Source organism: Bombyx mandarina, chromosome 01 (genome assembly GCF_030267445.1).
Source record: "Bombyx mandarina strain Sakado chromosome 01, ASM3026744v2".
NCBI classification, from domain to species: Eukaryota; Metazoa; Arthropoda; class Insecta; order Lepidoptera; family Bombycidae; genus Bombyx; species Bombyx mandarina.
The window spans coordinates 3316979-3329603 of record NC_143208.1 but is presented as its reverse complement, the minus strand read 5'-3'; positions in this window follow the sequence as shown (position 1 = coordinate 3329603).

The following is a 12625-nucleotide window of genomic DNA, read 5'->3' as shown; positions in this document are numbered from 1 at the left end:
ATAACTGATTATAGGGCGATCACAATTACAAGTCTTATTTGGAACACGGTACGCCACAAACTCAATACAAATGTTGGGGCGCTTTTTTTTTAAATAAAACCTTTTGAAATCTCTTACGATCAATTTTAACTAATTTCTGATATGTCGTGTGACCCGATAAAGTTAGTACGAGTTAATTATATACAAAATCCAGGTCGTATTAAAACAATATGTTCGCGAATTATTAGTATGAGTAGGTACCTATTGATTGTTTTCGTAACTAATTCTTAATTTGGGGGTCATACGGAGATTAACCAAAATCAGGTATTCAGGTATATTTTGCTACGATTTTTTGTGTACAACTTAGTAAATAGGAGATAGAATACTGTGGATCTTCTCACTTCTACCATTAATTCATAATCATCATCTTAGACCTTACAGCCCAGGGCGGGCCTTAGCCTGGTCCAGTATGTCTCTCCAGACTGCTCTGTTCAGGGCTTTTTCCTTCCAATTCCTGACATCAATAGCCTTGAGGTCGTGCTCTAACCATCTAACCATCGAAGTTTGGGCCTGCCGCGACTTCTGCGGATCTCTGGTTTGCCATATAGTAGTTGTCTTGGCATTCTGGTCTCCTCCATTCGAGCTACGCCATGAATTCCCCATTACTAATAGCATTGGGGCTGTTTCGACTGTTTGGTAGAAGAGGTCAAGGGCCTGAGATAACTTGCTGATACTTGTCTTAGTAAGAGAAAAGCTTCACTATATCTACTACCGGATCGGAATCAGAACCCACTGAGAAGATCCGGCGAGAAACTCAGTGGGCTGTTTCTACGAATGGAAATGAATGAATTGCGATCCCTTTTAAGAAATCTTGTTCTAGACATGGATTTATTAAAAATTATTTAACAATTATTCCAATTTGAAATATTGAATTCGAAATATTCCAATTCTGGATTTCTTATGCATTCTAGAAGTACTTATCATTATTTACAAGTAATAAAATTATAAAATACTTATATTTACCAAACGGTAACGAACAGAGTCAGGCATTTAGCACTGGAGATAGGTATAGAAATTTTAACATTCTTGTAGTAGGTATGAAAATATATGGGTTCTTAGCTTAGCAAAAAGGTTTTACCTTGGGTTAGATCATTGATATGTGTGGAAGTTTCAATAAATGTAATTTAAAAAAACGCACACACACGCACACACACACAAACACGTAACTTGTTTCGAAAGAACAACGCTTACATAAGTACATATTTTTCCTACGTAAAATGACAAAGATAAGAATCGAACTCAAAATATTTTGGAGGCGAACCGAGACGTGGTTCTGTTCAATGAATCATTCATAATTGATCGATCCAGATCGGGCAGATGCCCACTCTCCTCTTACAAGGGTAGTGTCATTTCTGTCGTTGCTCCGTCTTATCAATGTTTTTATTTTATTTAACATTCATTTTTAGAATTCCATTTTCAAAAACAAACCTACACGTGAAAATTAAAAACGTCTCAGGATAAACGAGTATAAAAAAATAAACTAGTTGGAATAAAATAAGTAGTAGTAGTAGTGGTAGTAGTAGTGGTAAATAAGTCGTAGTAGTACAAAATAAACTAGTAGGATAAACTAATAGCTATGAGACATATTTTGTTAAAAAAATAAATATTCTAGTAACATCCATCCTTGACATAATATATGTTTAAATTTTCCAATCAGTTTTTTAACTACTTATATATGTGAAAGATTCCACGCCATAGATAGACAAAGGTCGAGCCAAGAAAAACATTTAAAGAAAATAACGAGATGGTTATTTATTAAGTATGAAGTTTGCGCAAAGCATTCACATTTTCAAACATAATTGATATCGTGTTGATTAACACACATGATTTTTGTCAAATATATGAACGGTTCTTAAAATAACTGATCTGTAACAGAATGAAGAAAGAGAAAAAGTATAATTCAGTTGCGTCTACGTTTTACTAAACGCTTTCTGACTTTTTCTTCTTGTTCCGGGTCGGCATTTTCATATCTGAGGGTCGTTTTTAGTTTGATGACTATTCTGTGAGTTGACGCTTCTGACGTTTAGTCTAAATTTCTACAAATAATTACATAGATTATATTAGCTTAATATACATATTTCATACATATCAAAATAATTTGATTGCTTTACAATATACCAGTATAACGTCCAACGCTTTGTAGTATACAGTTCAAGCAACATAAAGTATCCAAAAATAATTCAATGAAAAAAAACTTTACTACCATAAAAACAAATCAATTTAAAAATTACATCTACGGAACACTCGACATTTAACGACTCTCGTGCACGCACTCGAAGGGTTTTTTGTTTTAGCACTCGATGCTTGGAAAAAAAAAATGAATGGGTGTGGAAATGAATCGAACTATTTCATAGCAAAAAAGTGCCAGTTTTTTTTTTTATAATTAATTTTAGTGATGTCGTTCATGTAGTCGTTTTTAGTTACAAGCAAACAGAGCGATTTTACCGAGTATGCAATCAAATAACGCACATTGAATTGTTGCGACAGTTACATAGAATTCTTGAAGAAACTTGAATCAAATCTTCAATCAAAGCTCTTTCAGTCACAAAGCAATCACGTAGTCTAGTTTAGAAAACAAAAATCTTAGAATACCAGTACCATACCCGCAACCGTACGTGAGAGACACGTTGAAGATTACTTAAAATATCAAGTCATCACATTTCTTCAATTAAACACAATACAAAGAGGGTGAATACCAATACTAATCCGCGCCTGCAACACTTAATTTTGACAGTTCCTTGATCCTTCACCGTGTGTGTTCGGAGCGCCGGTCACAAAAACTGACAGAAGCACACCGCCGTTTTGGTCCACTTCACGCCGCTTCCTGGGCCAAATGTCACTCCGACGAGCAAAAACTACCGGGTAAGCTTAAAATATTATGCTTAAGTATGAGTTTAAGTTTTTTTTTTCCTAGCGCCACGGCCACAGATAAATATTTACGTTTCCACTGTGGACCTTGTGGTTTCAAAAAGTTTTTATACTCGTACATCGAACTCTTTAAATAATGATTAGCAATGGTCGGTTTTTACAGCGAATTGTCATGTGAACTGACATGTGAAAAAAAAACAAAAATTGTTAGATTTTCCTCCTTATGTTCGCGTTCATATTTGATATGAGATTCACGAAAAATATGAGCATAGATAATATACATGGCTTAATGCATAAGTTATTTATTTTTACAAGTCGTATTGATGAAAATATAACAAAAAAATGCTTAAAATTAATCCGTGAATCTGAACAGTCTGTAGACTGTCAACGTCAAACATCAAACGTCAAAAACTCGACGTAGCCCCAGAGTTTTTAACACGATTTTATTAGCTTTGTATGTAATATGTTTGTGTGTAACTAAATCTTTGAACGTCATTTTAACCGACTTCAAAACGTCCAATTAACTTGAGAATTTATACACGACTCAAGGGCCGATGACAATACAATGATCTTAGAACTTCGCTCTGATATCCTGACCAGAATCAACAGGACGAAAAAAAAAAAAAATTGTTAAATCGGTTTGCTATTTAAGAATGCTTACACTACATATTAGAATGTTTTTTTTGTACATATTTGTAGGTATAGCGGATTTTTTTTCTTTTTTATAAAACAACTGATTTTCTTCACAGACCATTATTAAATTAACAATAATTGAGGAAATTTAAAATTATTATTAATCAAAAGACGATATTACTAGTATTATTACACTTACAAACATTAAAGTGTACACTGGGCTTATTAAATTGAACGTCTCTAAAATAAAGTCCTTGTATGTTACAAAATACACCCGTAATTTTAAACCCAACATATATTTTTTTGCTGGTGCTCGCATAAATCAAACGCGTGTGCAATGTACCGTACAGTTTCAACCATTTGGGCGTCTTTCACATTTGGTCGTCGTGTGTTAGAATTATATTTTAGACTAATGTTGTCATCTACGCTGGTATTCGTGTTACAAGAATGTTGTAGCAGTTACGGTGATCTAAAATAAAATGATGATACTTCGACGCTTTATTCGATATCGATGCCTTTTAATATCGTTACTAAGTTCTAATGCTGCGTTTAAATTGTGTTTAACTTTTGGCGGTAGCCATTATACAACACAAGATATTTGACAGATACCTGAATCTGGCTTACGACATTTTCAAGATAAACTTGCATATATACAAATACAAGTTCCGAACCAGCCCGTTCAGTGGTCCCAGCCCGCTGAGTTTCTCGCCGGATCTTCTCAGTGGGTCGCGATTCCGATCCGGTAGTAGATTCATTCGCGAAGCAATTGCTCTTGAGTTGTTAGGTCTCCTTCGGAGGCGCTCGGGCAGTTGTTAGCAAATCCCACCCCTCCTGGCTGAGTCTTTGCTCGCCCACCTGTCCTGGCGAAGCTGGAAAGGCCTCCGGGCCACCAGTAATCTTTCAATCATAAGTTCCGAACATCAACTTTGGGACCGTCGGTCTACCACTGGTGACCCCGACTAGATATCGTTATACCTACAAACTCATTAATAAGATCACAAATGTATTTACTTTGTTCAATCGAAGCGAAATGATGCGCTTTATGCAAATTAAACATTTAGTTAACAAAACTGAACGTATATTTGGAAATGTGCTTAGATCTACCGCGAAGCCACCTGCTGGAAGAGCACGACAGCTGATAAATTAATATCGTCCAGATTCCCATCTAATATCCAAATATGAACAGGTAACGCGTTCACTTCAGATATCGCAACGATCTATTTCGTGAAGAGACATTAGGAATTCGATTCTAAATATAATATGCTGTTGGGACAAAAGAAATCCGTGAAAGACTCGAATTATATACATCTTTATTACGAATAGGTAACAGAGAATGTATGAATCTACAAAGGGTTACAAGCGTCATTGGACCCAAGCCACCCGTGAAATACTATAGGGGTAACCTCGCCTACATATAGCTCCGTACCATGGTTCCTAATTAGGAAGTCTTGTCAACCCGAAATATTTCGTAATGAAGTCGGCCACGGATACTTCATATTTGAAAGGTGCATTTTAAAGAACCACCAGAATCCCATTGTCATGATATTTCATATTATGTAAACATTTCTTTAATTCCGAATACTAAAACGTTAATGTACGTCTCTGTTATGTTTCGACGCATGTCACAAGGTCATTGACATGTCGATAAAATTGTTAACAGAGATCCGGTTTAAGCTATATATCGATGTCAATATAATGTGATTAACATTAAATATGCATTAGTTCACGGCGCGTGATCATAAATGGACACTTTGAAACGCCGCGAAAAATGGTGCGTGTTTTTTTTTGTATATTTTTTTTTAATCTGACGATATGCCTACGAGTTTTTGTACCACCTAGTTATTTTGTAATTAAGAAGGAAGGTTCTATTGTGACCCGAAAGCCTTTCAAGATTCACCAAGACAGGGAGCGAACACCTGCTCAGCCAAGAAAGGAGTCAGCACCGTGCATTGTTCCCAGAGGGTCACCCATACTTACAATGGTATGGACTTTGAGGGTTCATCTAGTGTTAGTTACTTAATAGTAGCTGACTCCACGTTTTACAACACCCTCCACACCACCAGAAACAGAAACAGATCGAGAAAGATCGTGCGAGACAAAGTAATGCCTACAGAAGGGTGGTCACGACACTCAGCATTGAGGAATATGACGCAAAGAGGAGAGAGTAGAGTAGTCAAGTGTCTGAGCCTGAAGATATCACAACTCGAATGCCATCACCCAATTTGAGCCTGGTCTCAATCTTCAATTGTATAATGGCTTTCCACCTTTCAAACTACAAAGATTTATTACTGTTTCTTCTTATTTTTCTCCACCTTATCCCACTAGGTGGGGTCGGCACAGCTAGCTTTTCTCTTCCATTCTCTTCTATCAGCCGTCATCCCAACACTCCTCTATCTCTCATATCGTCATTAACACACTTAATCCATGTCTAAAAGATTTACTGTTTCTCACCAAAAAATTGGCAAATTGGTTGTACTTCAATTAAACTACTTTTTAACCAACTTTCATATAAAATAGGTTCTTATTTTTTTTTATTTTTTTTTGTCTAGTACCTCACAGTTTTTTCTAGAGGAGCGATTTTTTTTCCTACCACGCTGATAGCCTTGAGAGGCTATTTCAGCTTACCCTAGCGTGTGTAGGTGAGCTCACGGGACTCAAACCGGAGAGTTGCTAACACTGACCCTAGCAAGAGCAGTGCTTCGCAGAATCTACCACCAGATCGGAAACGCGACCCACTGAGAAGATTCGGCGAGAAATTCAGTGGGCTGTGTCTGTGGGAGAGCGATATTGATGATTCTTTTTATATTTGAGAGCTAATGCTTCTCGTGTGAGTCCATTTCAATATTGTCAATTTTTGACAAGTAATTTTAGACCTTTCCTTAATATTAGATATGTAATTGAATTGCTTGGTAAATGAAATGTATTTAAATTAATATCTAACCTTTATTTCGTTACAGTCGATTAAATTTTTTTGTTAAAATTGTATATCCTAGTTACAGTCTTCTACAATCTCGAATTTCTTATTATCGACGGTGGGAATCGTATTATTATAAGTATAATAATAATATAGTATAATTGGGAGGAGTCTAGTTCCTGTAGTAGACAACAGTCGCTTATTGATAACGATGATGATTTCCGAACATTTAAAAACTCAGTATTCGCTTACGTGATTTCAATTATGTCTATACTTGAACTTACTCGAAAGGTCGGCACAAGAAATCTCTGTCGGCTTTCCTTTCGCAAGCACCTTTTTTTGAATACCTACCGGTTAAGTAATGAATTTAACAATGTAACGTTTACGGCAGAAGGTGAAGTTGTTTAAGAAAACTGCCTCATTACTTTCAATCAGGAGTGGCTTCAAAAAGTCACGAGTCATGTCACTTACCAACCAGATCATGATTTATTAAATTGACGAACCCAATTGGTTTTTTGTTTAAGTACTCGACCAATTTTACTTCGAGGGTAGATATACCTAGATGGTTTTTGGCTTTTATCGTTCCGAAATAAAAACTTGAATCTTGCTACTGTAGAATCTGCGATCCGGCGTCCATTGAAGGGAGAAGGAGACAGAATTATGCCATATTGGAGATACCAGAAAGAGATAAAGGACATAACGGGATTTCAGGCTCATTTAGGTTTTGGACATAAACAATTCGCAGAAAAAGCTGTGTGAGCGTTCTCTGGACCGATCCTATGTAGGTATTTCATATACTATTCAACTGAGGTTTAGTTCACAATAATCTTTGTTCTCTATCTTGAGAAGTTTTTTTTCCTCACCAAATATGTAGCTCCGTATAATCTCATTATGTCTGACTACTCAAAGTCATAATAATCAGTGACAAATAAAAAAGTAACTTAAAGTGAAAGTAGCTTAGTGCCCAAAAAAGCATGATATTGGTACCAACTTAAGCAGGTTCATAGTTGATCTAAATCAACTCACTATGCATTAATATTGAAGCTGCGATTTCTCTATCGTAGTCTAGTTCGGGAGCACGTGATGCAGGATGTATTCACGTATGAAAAAATGATTATTGTCTCCGAATTCGAATCACAACCTGATCACTTTTAACAAATACTTATACCGCGAAATTTGTTCTCGTTTTAATCATCGATAAATGTTTTAAAAACATCCGTTTGCTTAAATTACATACGTGTGCGCTTGCCGCTGTACCTTCACGAGATATGTTATTACTAATAATATATATTATTATGTATTTAGAAAACTTAATACGCTTAATCACGCAACCCGAGCTAACAATTAATTTCATCTTTTTATCCTACTAGTCTACTGATCAAGATATTGGAGCGAAGTAATAAAATTATTGTATTGTCATCGGTCCTTGATGCATATGCAAATTTTTAAGTTAATGATCGTCTTGAAGTAGGTGAAACTGACGTTCAAAGAGCCCTTTGCAAACAAATAAACTTATAAACATAACAAGCTAATGAAATCGTGTTATAAAAACAAAAGTGCCAACAGCTATTTCAATTTTAAAAACTTTTATAGCTGATTCTAGAAGCTCAAGTCCCACTTAGTGTTAAGTCGCCATCGGAAGCCACTACCTTCCTTCCTTTACTGGTGGTAGGACCGCTTGTGAGTCCGCACGGGTAGGTACCACCTCCCCACCTATTTCTGCCGTGAAGCAGTAATGCGTTTCGGTTTGAAGGGTGGGGCAGCCGTTGTAACTATACTGAGACCTTAGAACTTATATCTCAAGGTGGGTGGCGCATTTACTTTGTAGATGTCTATGGGCTCCAGTGACCACTTAATACGAGGTGGGCTGTGAGCTCGTCCACCCATCTAAGCAATAAAAAATATAAAAAATGAAAAATAAATAAACACTTGCTCCAAGCCTCAATCATGTTTGCCTCGCGACAAAATGACGGCACCCGTGTGGGTAAAAATACAAAATGATTCGTTTTATCACTTCGGGACTAAGAAATGATCCCGAGAGATTTACGAATTGCGAAAAGAGTTCAAAAAAGGGTTTTACTATTCGAAAGTCAAATAAGACAGTTAGCTGTTTACTTAACTCATTGTACGGAGCTTTTTTTACAGCGCTTAGGGGTGACCGTATCGGTAGAACTGTAAAGTAAACACTTGCTCGCTCAAGTTCGCTTCTGATGGTTTAAGGAATTAACTTAATAAAACTCTGTTTGAGGATTAGTTGACGGTTACGGAGACTTCCATTAAAATCGAAATGCCACACTGTCGAGCATATACCAAACTGTTTTGAATTTGTATTTTACTTAGAATGTGATGTAAGAATAAATTCGAATTTGACGTACGCATTAAATTAAGTATAATTATATTAAATATAAACTATAGTACATAATTTATAATAATATATATTAAATTAAGTAATTACGTACCTATGCTGTTTAGAACATTTTGATAAAATAATATAGTATCATCGGTGCTTTCCGTTTGTAATTTTTATTTATTATCTAAATATAAGTTACCCTAAAGAACTAGACATTTTTTTTAGAGAAACGCATAGATAAATGTACATAATAAAGAACGTGTTAAAAAATTCGTATCTATTTCTGCTACGGACCGATTAAACTTTCAAATTTCAACAGTACGGATGTACAAAAAATACAATTTGTGAATGTCTCATTGTCTATAGCAGTAACAGCCTATTGGATTTCACGTTGGATCTACTCAATGGGTCGCGATTCGGATCCTGTAGTCGATTATGTGATGTACTTGCTAGGGCTAGTGTTAGCAAATTGTCTCAGGTTGAACCCGTGAGTTCATCGACCTGACCGCGCCTAACTGGGATAGGCCCTTAGACTACCAGCCACTAGGTAAGAAAAAACATAATAGCAGTATCGATGTTGTTTTGATAGGCTCTGGGAACTTTCCCATCATGTTGTTCGTGAGCTTTATCGCTTCTCAAGCACCGGTCACCGTCCTCGTCGAACTTGTCGATTACGACGAGCGAAATAACCCTTAGACACAGCCCACAGAGTTTTTCACCGGACCTTCTCAGTGGGTCGAGATTCCGATCTAGTGGTAAACTCTGCGAAGCACTGCTCTTGCTAGGGCTAGCATTAGCAAATTCTCTCAGGTTGAGCCCGTGAGCTCACCTACCTGTCCGGCCGTAGCTAGAATAGCCTCTCAGGCTACCAGCGAATAGGTAGGGAAAAAAGTACGTTAGGTATGAGGGTCCCCATATACCTACATTGTTTTTCGGCAATTCTACGCAAGCGAGTCGCGGTCCTGAGGCGGATTGCAGACGGCGACTCCAAGAGCTATCTGCAGCTTTTGTTATATTGTCCGAAACCGTAAGTTAGGCTATGACAGTGAGTTTTTTTTATAGTTGTTTTTTTTATTGCCGTATAGGCATACGACCCAATTGATGGCAAGTGGTTAACGTCGCTCATAGACGTCAGCAATGCCAAGGGCAGAGCCAAACCGTTGCCTACCGTAAAAATTAGTTTAATTAAAATTACCGTAAAAATTATAGTTTTTTGTTTTTGTTTTAATTGAGGATATTTAAATGTTAATCTTGATAATACATCAATGATTCTATGTATCGATTTTGTTTCTGAAATAAATAATTTAATTTTTTTATAATTTATTTGGTTATTTATAATGACAAACCAAGTTACACAATAGCAGACTCTACTAAATAGTTTTACTCAATCTATCGATACGATTATCGATTGAAACTAAATGAACATTTAACGATCATACGATTTGAAACAGTAATTATAAAATCCATAACCAAATATAAACAACACTAAGCATTCGTACAGAAGCTACGTTATAAAGAAGATGTCGCATAGTTCATGAGTTATTCAGTTTTAATTAGTACAATAAATTAGTAGGACGTCAGCTTTGGGTCCGGGTGGTCGTGGAGTGCTTCCTAGAATTTCACTCCTTATCACTAATACATTGAGAGATCTGTGACCTCATCTGATATAGAGTTGAAATATTTGTATTAAAGTTCTCTCCGTGAATCCCGAAGCAAGAGCGATTTTATGTTCACTAATTTTAATCAATATTAAATCCAATATTAAAATTATTTGAATAGTCTAATCGATGACCAGACAATCCGTGTGTTACCTGAAAAAAACTAAATCGCCCAAAATTAGAAGCAAAAAGGCATGTCTACAATATTAGTTCTTTTCATATATTTTTTAATTATTATTATGATTGAATTAGAATAAATAGACTGCATGACATAATTAAATTATCAAACTGTGTAACTAATTGTGGCTTATTCTGATCATAGAAAAACATTTATCAATTTCAGTCAAAACATTTAGGAGCACTCTCATCTCCGATTAACTAAACCTCTGCTCCTATGCTGTACAGTGAGAAGGAAATAAAAAACATACTGAATGAAACATACATGAATAATGAGGGCTTGGCAGAAACAAGTCCCTATTCTTAAAAGCAGGGTGAAAAATCTTTGTGAACATTCAACAAAGGCCGACCAACAACAAAGATCATTTTGAGTTGCATGCATAAAATTTTGGAGAGGAAATATCGACGATAAACAAATGTTATTAAATACGATTTTACCTATTGAATTTGGCATTATTAGGTTTGTCTTAACGAGTGCTGTTCGTTGGATGGAAATGGCTTTTCTATTTATTATTACATCGGTAAAGGAGCTCACAGTTCAACTGCTTGTAAATGCTTTGCAAAGTCAAGCCCAACATGAATACTGCACCCTTCCTTGGGATGCGAGGCCTTCTTATTAGATGTTAGGAGATTCTTAATTCTATAGTAAAACCGCAGCCCGACCCCTCCATAGACACAGACCACTGAGTTTCTCGCCGGATCTTCTCAGTGGGTCGCGTTTCCGATCCGGTGGTAGATTCTGCAAAGCAATACTCTTGTTAGAGCCAGTGTTAGCAACACTCCCGGTTTGAGCCCCGTGAACAGTGCTTCGCAGAATCTACCACCGGGTCGGAAACGCGACCCACTGATCATAGTACTGTTAATGCACGCTTGTATCGGAAGCTAACACCAATTTCGTAGTATAACTTACTTGTACACCCAGACATCTTTTTTTTTAAATGGAGAATTTCTGATAGTCCGAAAGCCTTTCCAGTTTCATCAGGACAGGAGGTCGAGGATGGGCTCAACTGGGGCTGGATTTGGGAACAGCTGTGCGAGCGCCTTCGAAAGATACCTAACAGCTTAAGTGCAGTTGCTTCGCGAATGTATCTACTACTGGATCGAAATCGCGAGCTGCTGAAAAGATTCGGCGAGAAACTCAGTGGGTTGATATATGGGCTAGTTTTCACGTCGAACTCTTTGACGAATTCGACGAGTACGGTTACCAGGGTCCGTAAGCCTACTCCTAGGGCTGCAGGCACCTCCTAATAAGGACGTCAATAGCAAATATCTCCATGATGCTACCATCAATGCACTCCCGCAGGTAATCTAACAATCAATTATACTTTAATAACTGAATACTCATTATAGACGGCACACGTTTTGCTAATCACGTGTAATCTATACGCTTATGAAATATAATCGATGAATATTTTATTTCCGATCAAGATAAACGTGATTTTCATCGGTTTCACAGCATCCGTTTCAATTATCTTTAGCTATTGCTGAATAAATTCATAATCGTATTCACTGTGACTGTGTGCTCGTAGTTTAAGCGTCCTTAAAATAGTCTGATCGGTTTTTGATAAGAGGAGTAGGTAGAGTAGTATGTAGTGAGGGTAAGATATTAGAGAGTGGTCATTCAAATGGCAACACTAAACCTAATAAGAATATTAGGCTTCAAAAATACCGAAGGGAAAACGGCATACTGTACTGTAGTGAGAATCATCTCTGCTTCGGTAATGGGTTTTTTTGTTGCAAAGGAACATTATCGAATCGAGTCAAGAATATCTTGAAACGCTGTCCTCCAAAATTATATTCATTATAATTATCTTACTTACTGCCTGAAAAAAAGTTTCCGCGTCTAATTATGTGGTTATGTCATGTGAATCTAACTAATTTAACAGTATTAAATTTTTACCTATTTTTTTTTTCATTAGATAACGCCTGCCTCTCCTCCTATTTTCAAAATCATTTTCATCCAAAGGTTGACTGTAAGTGATTGTT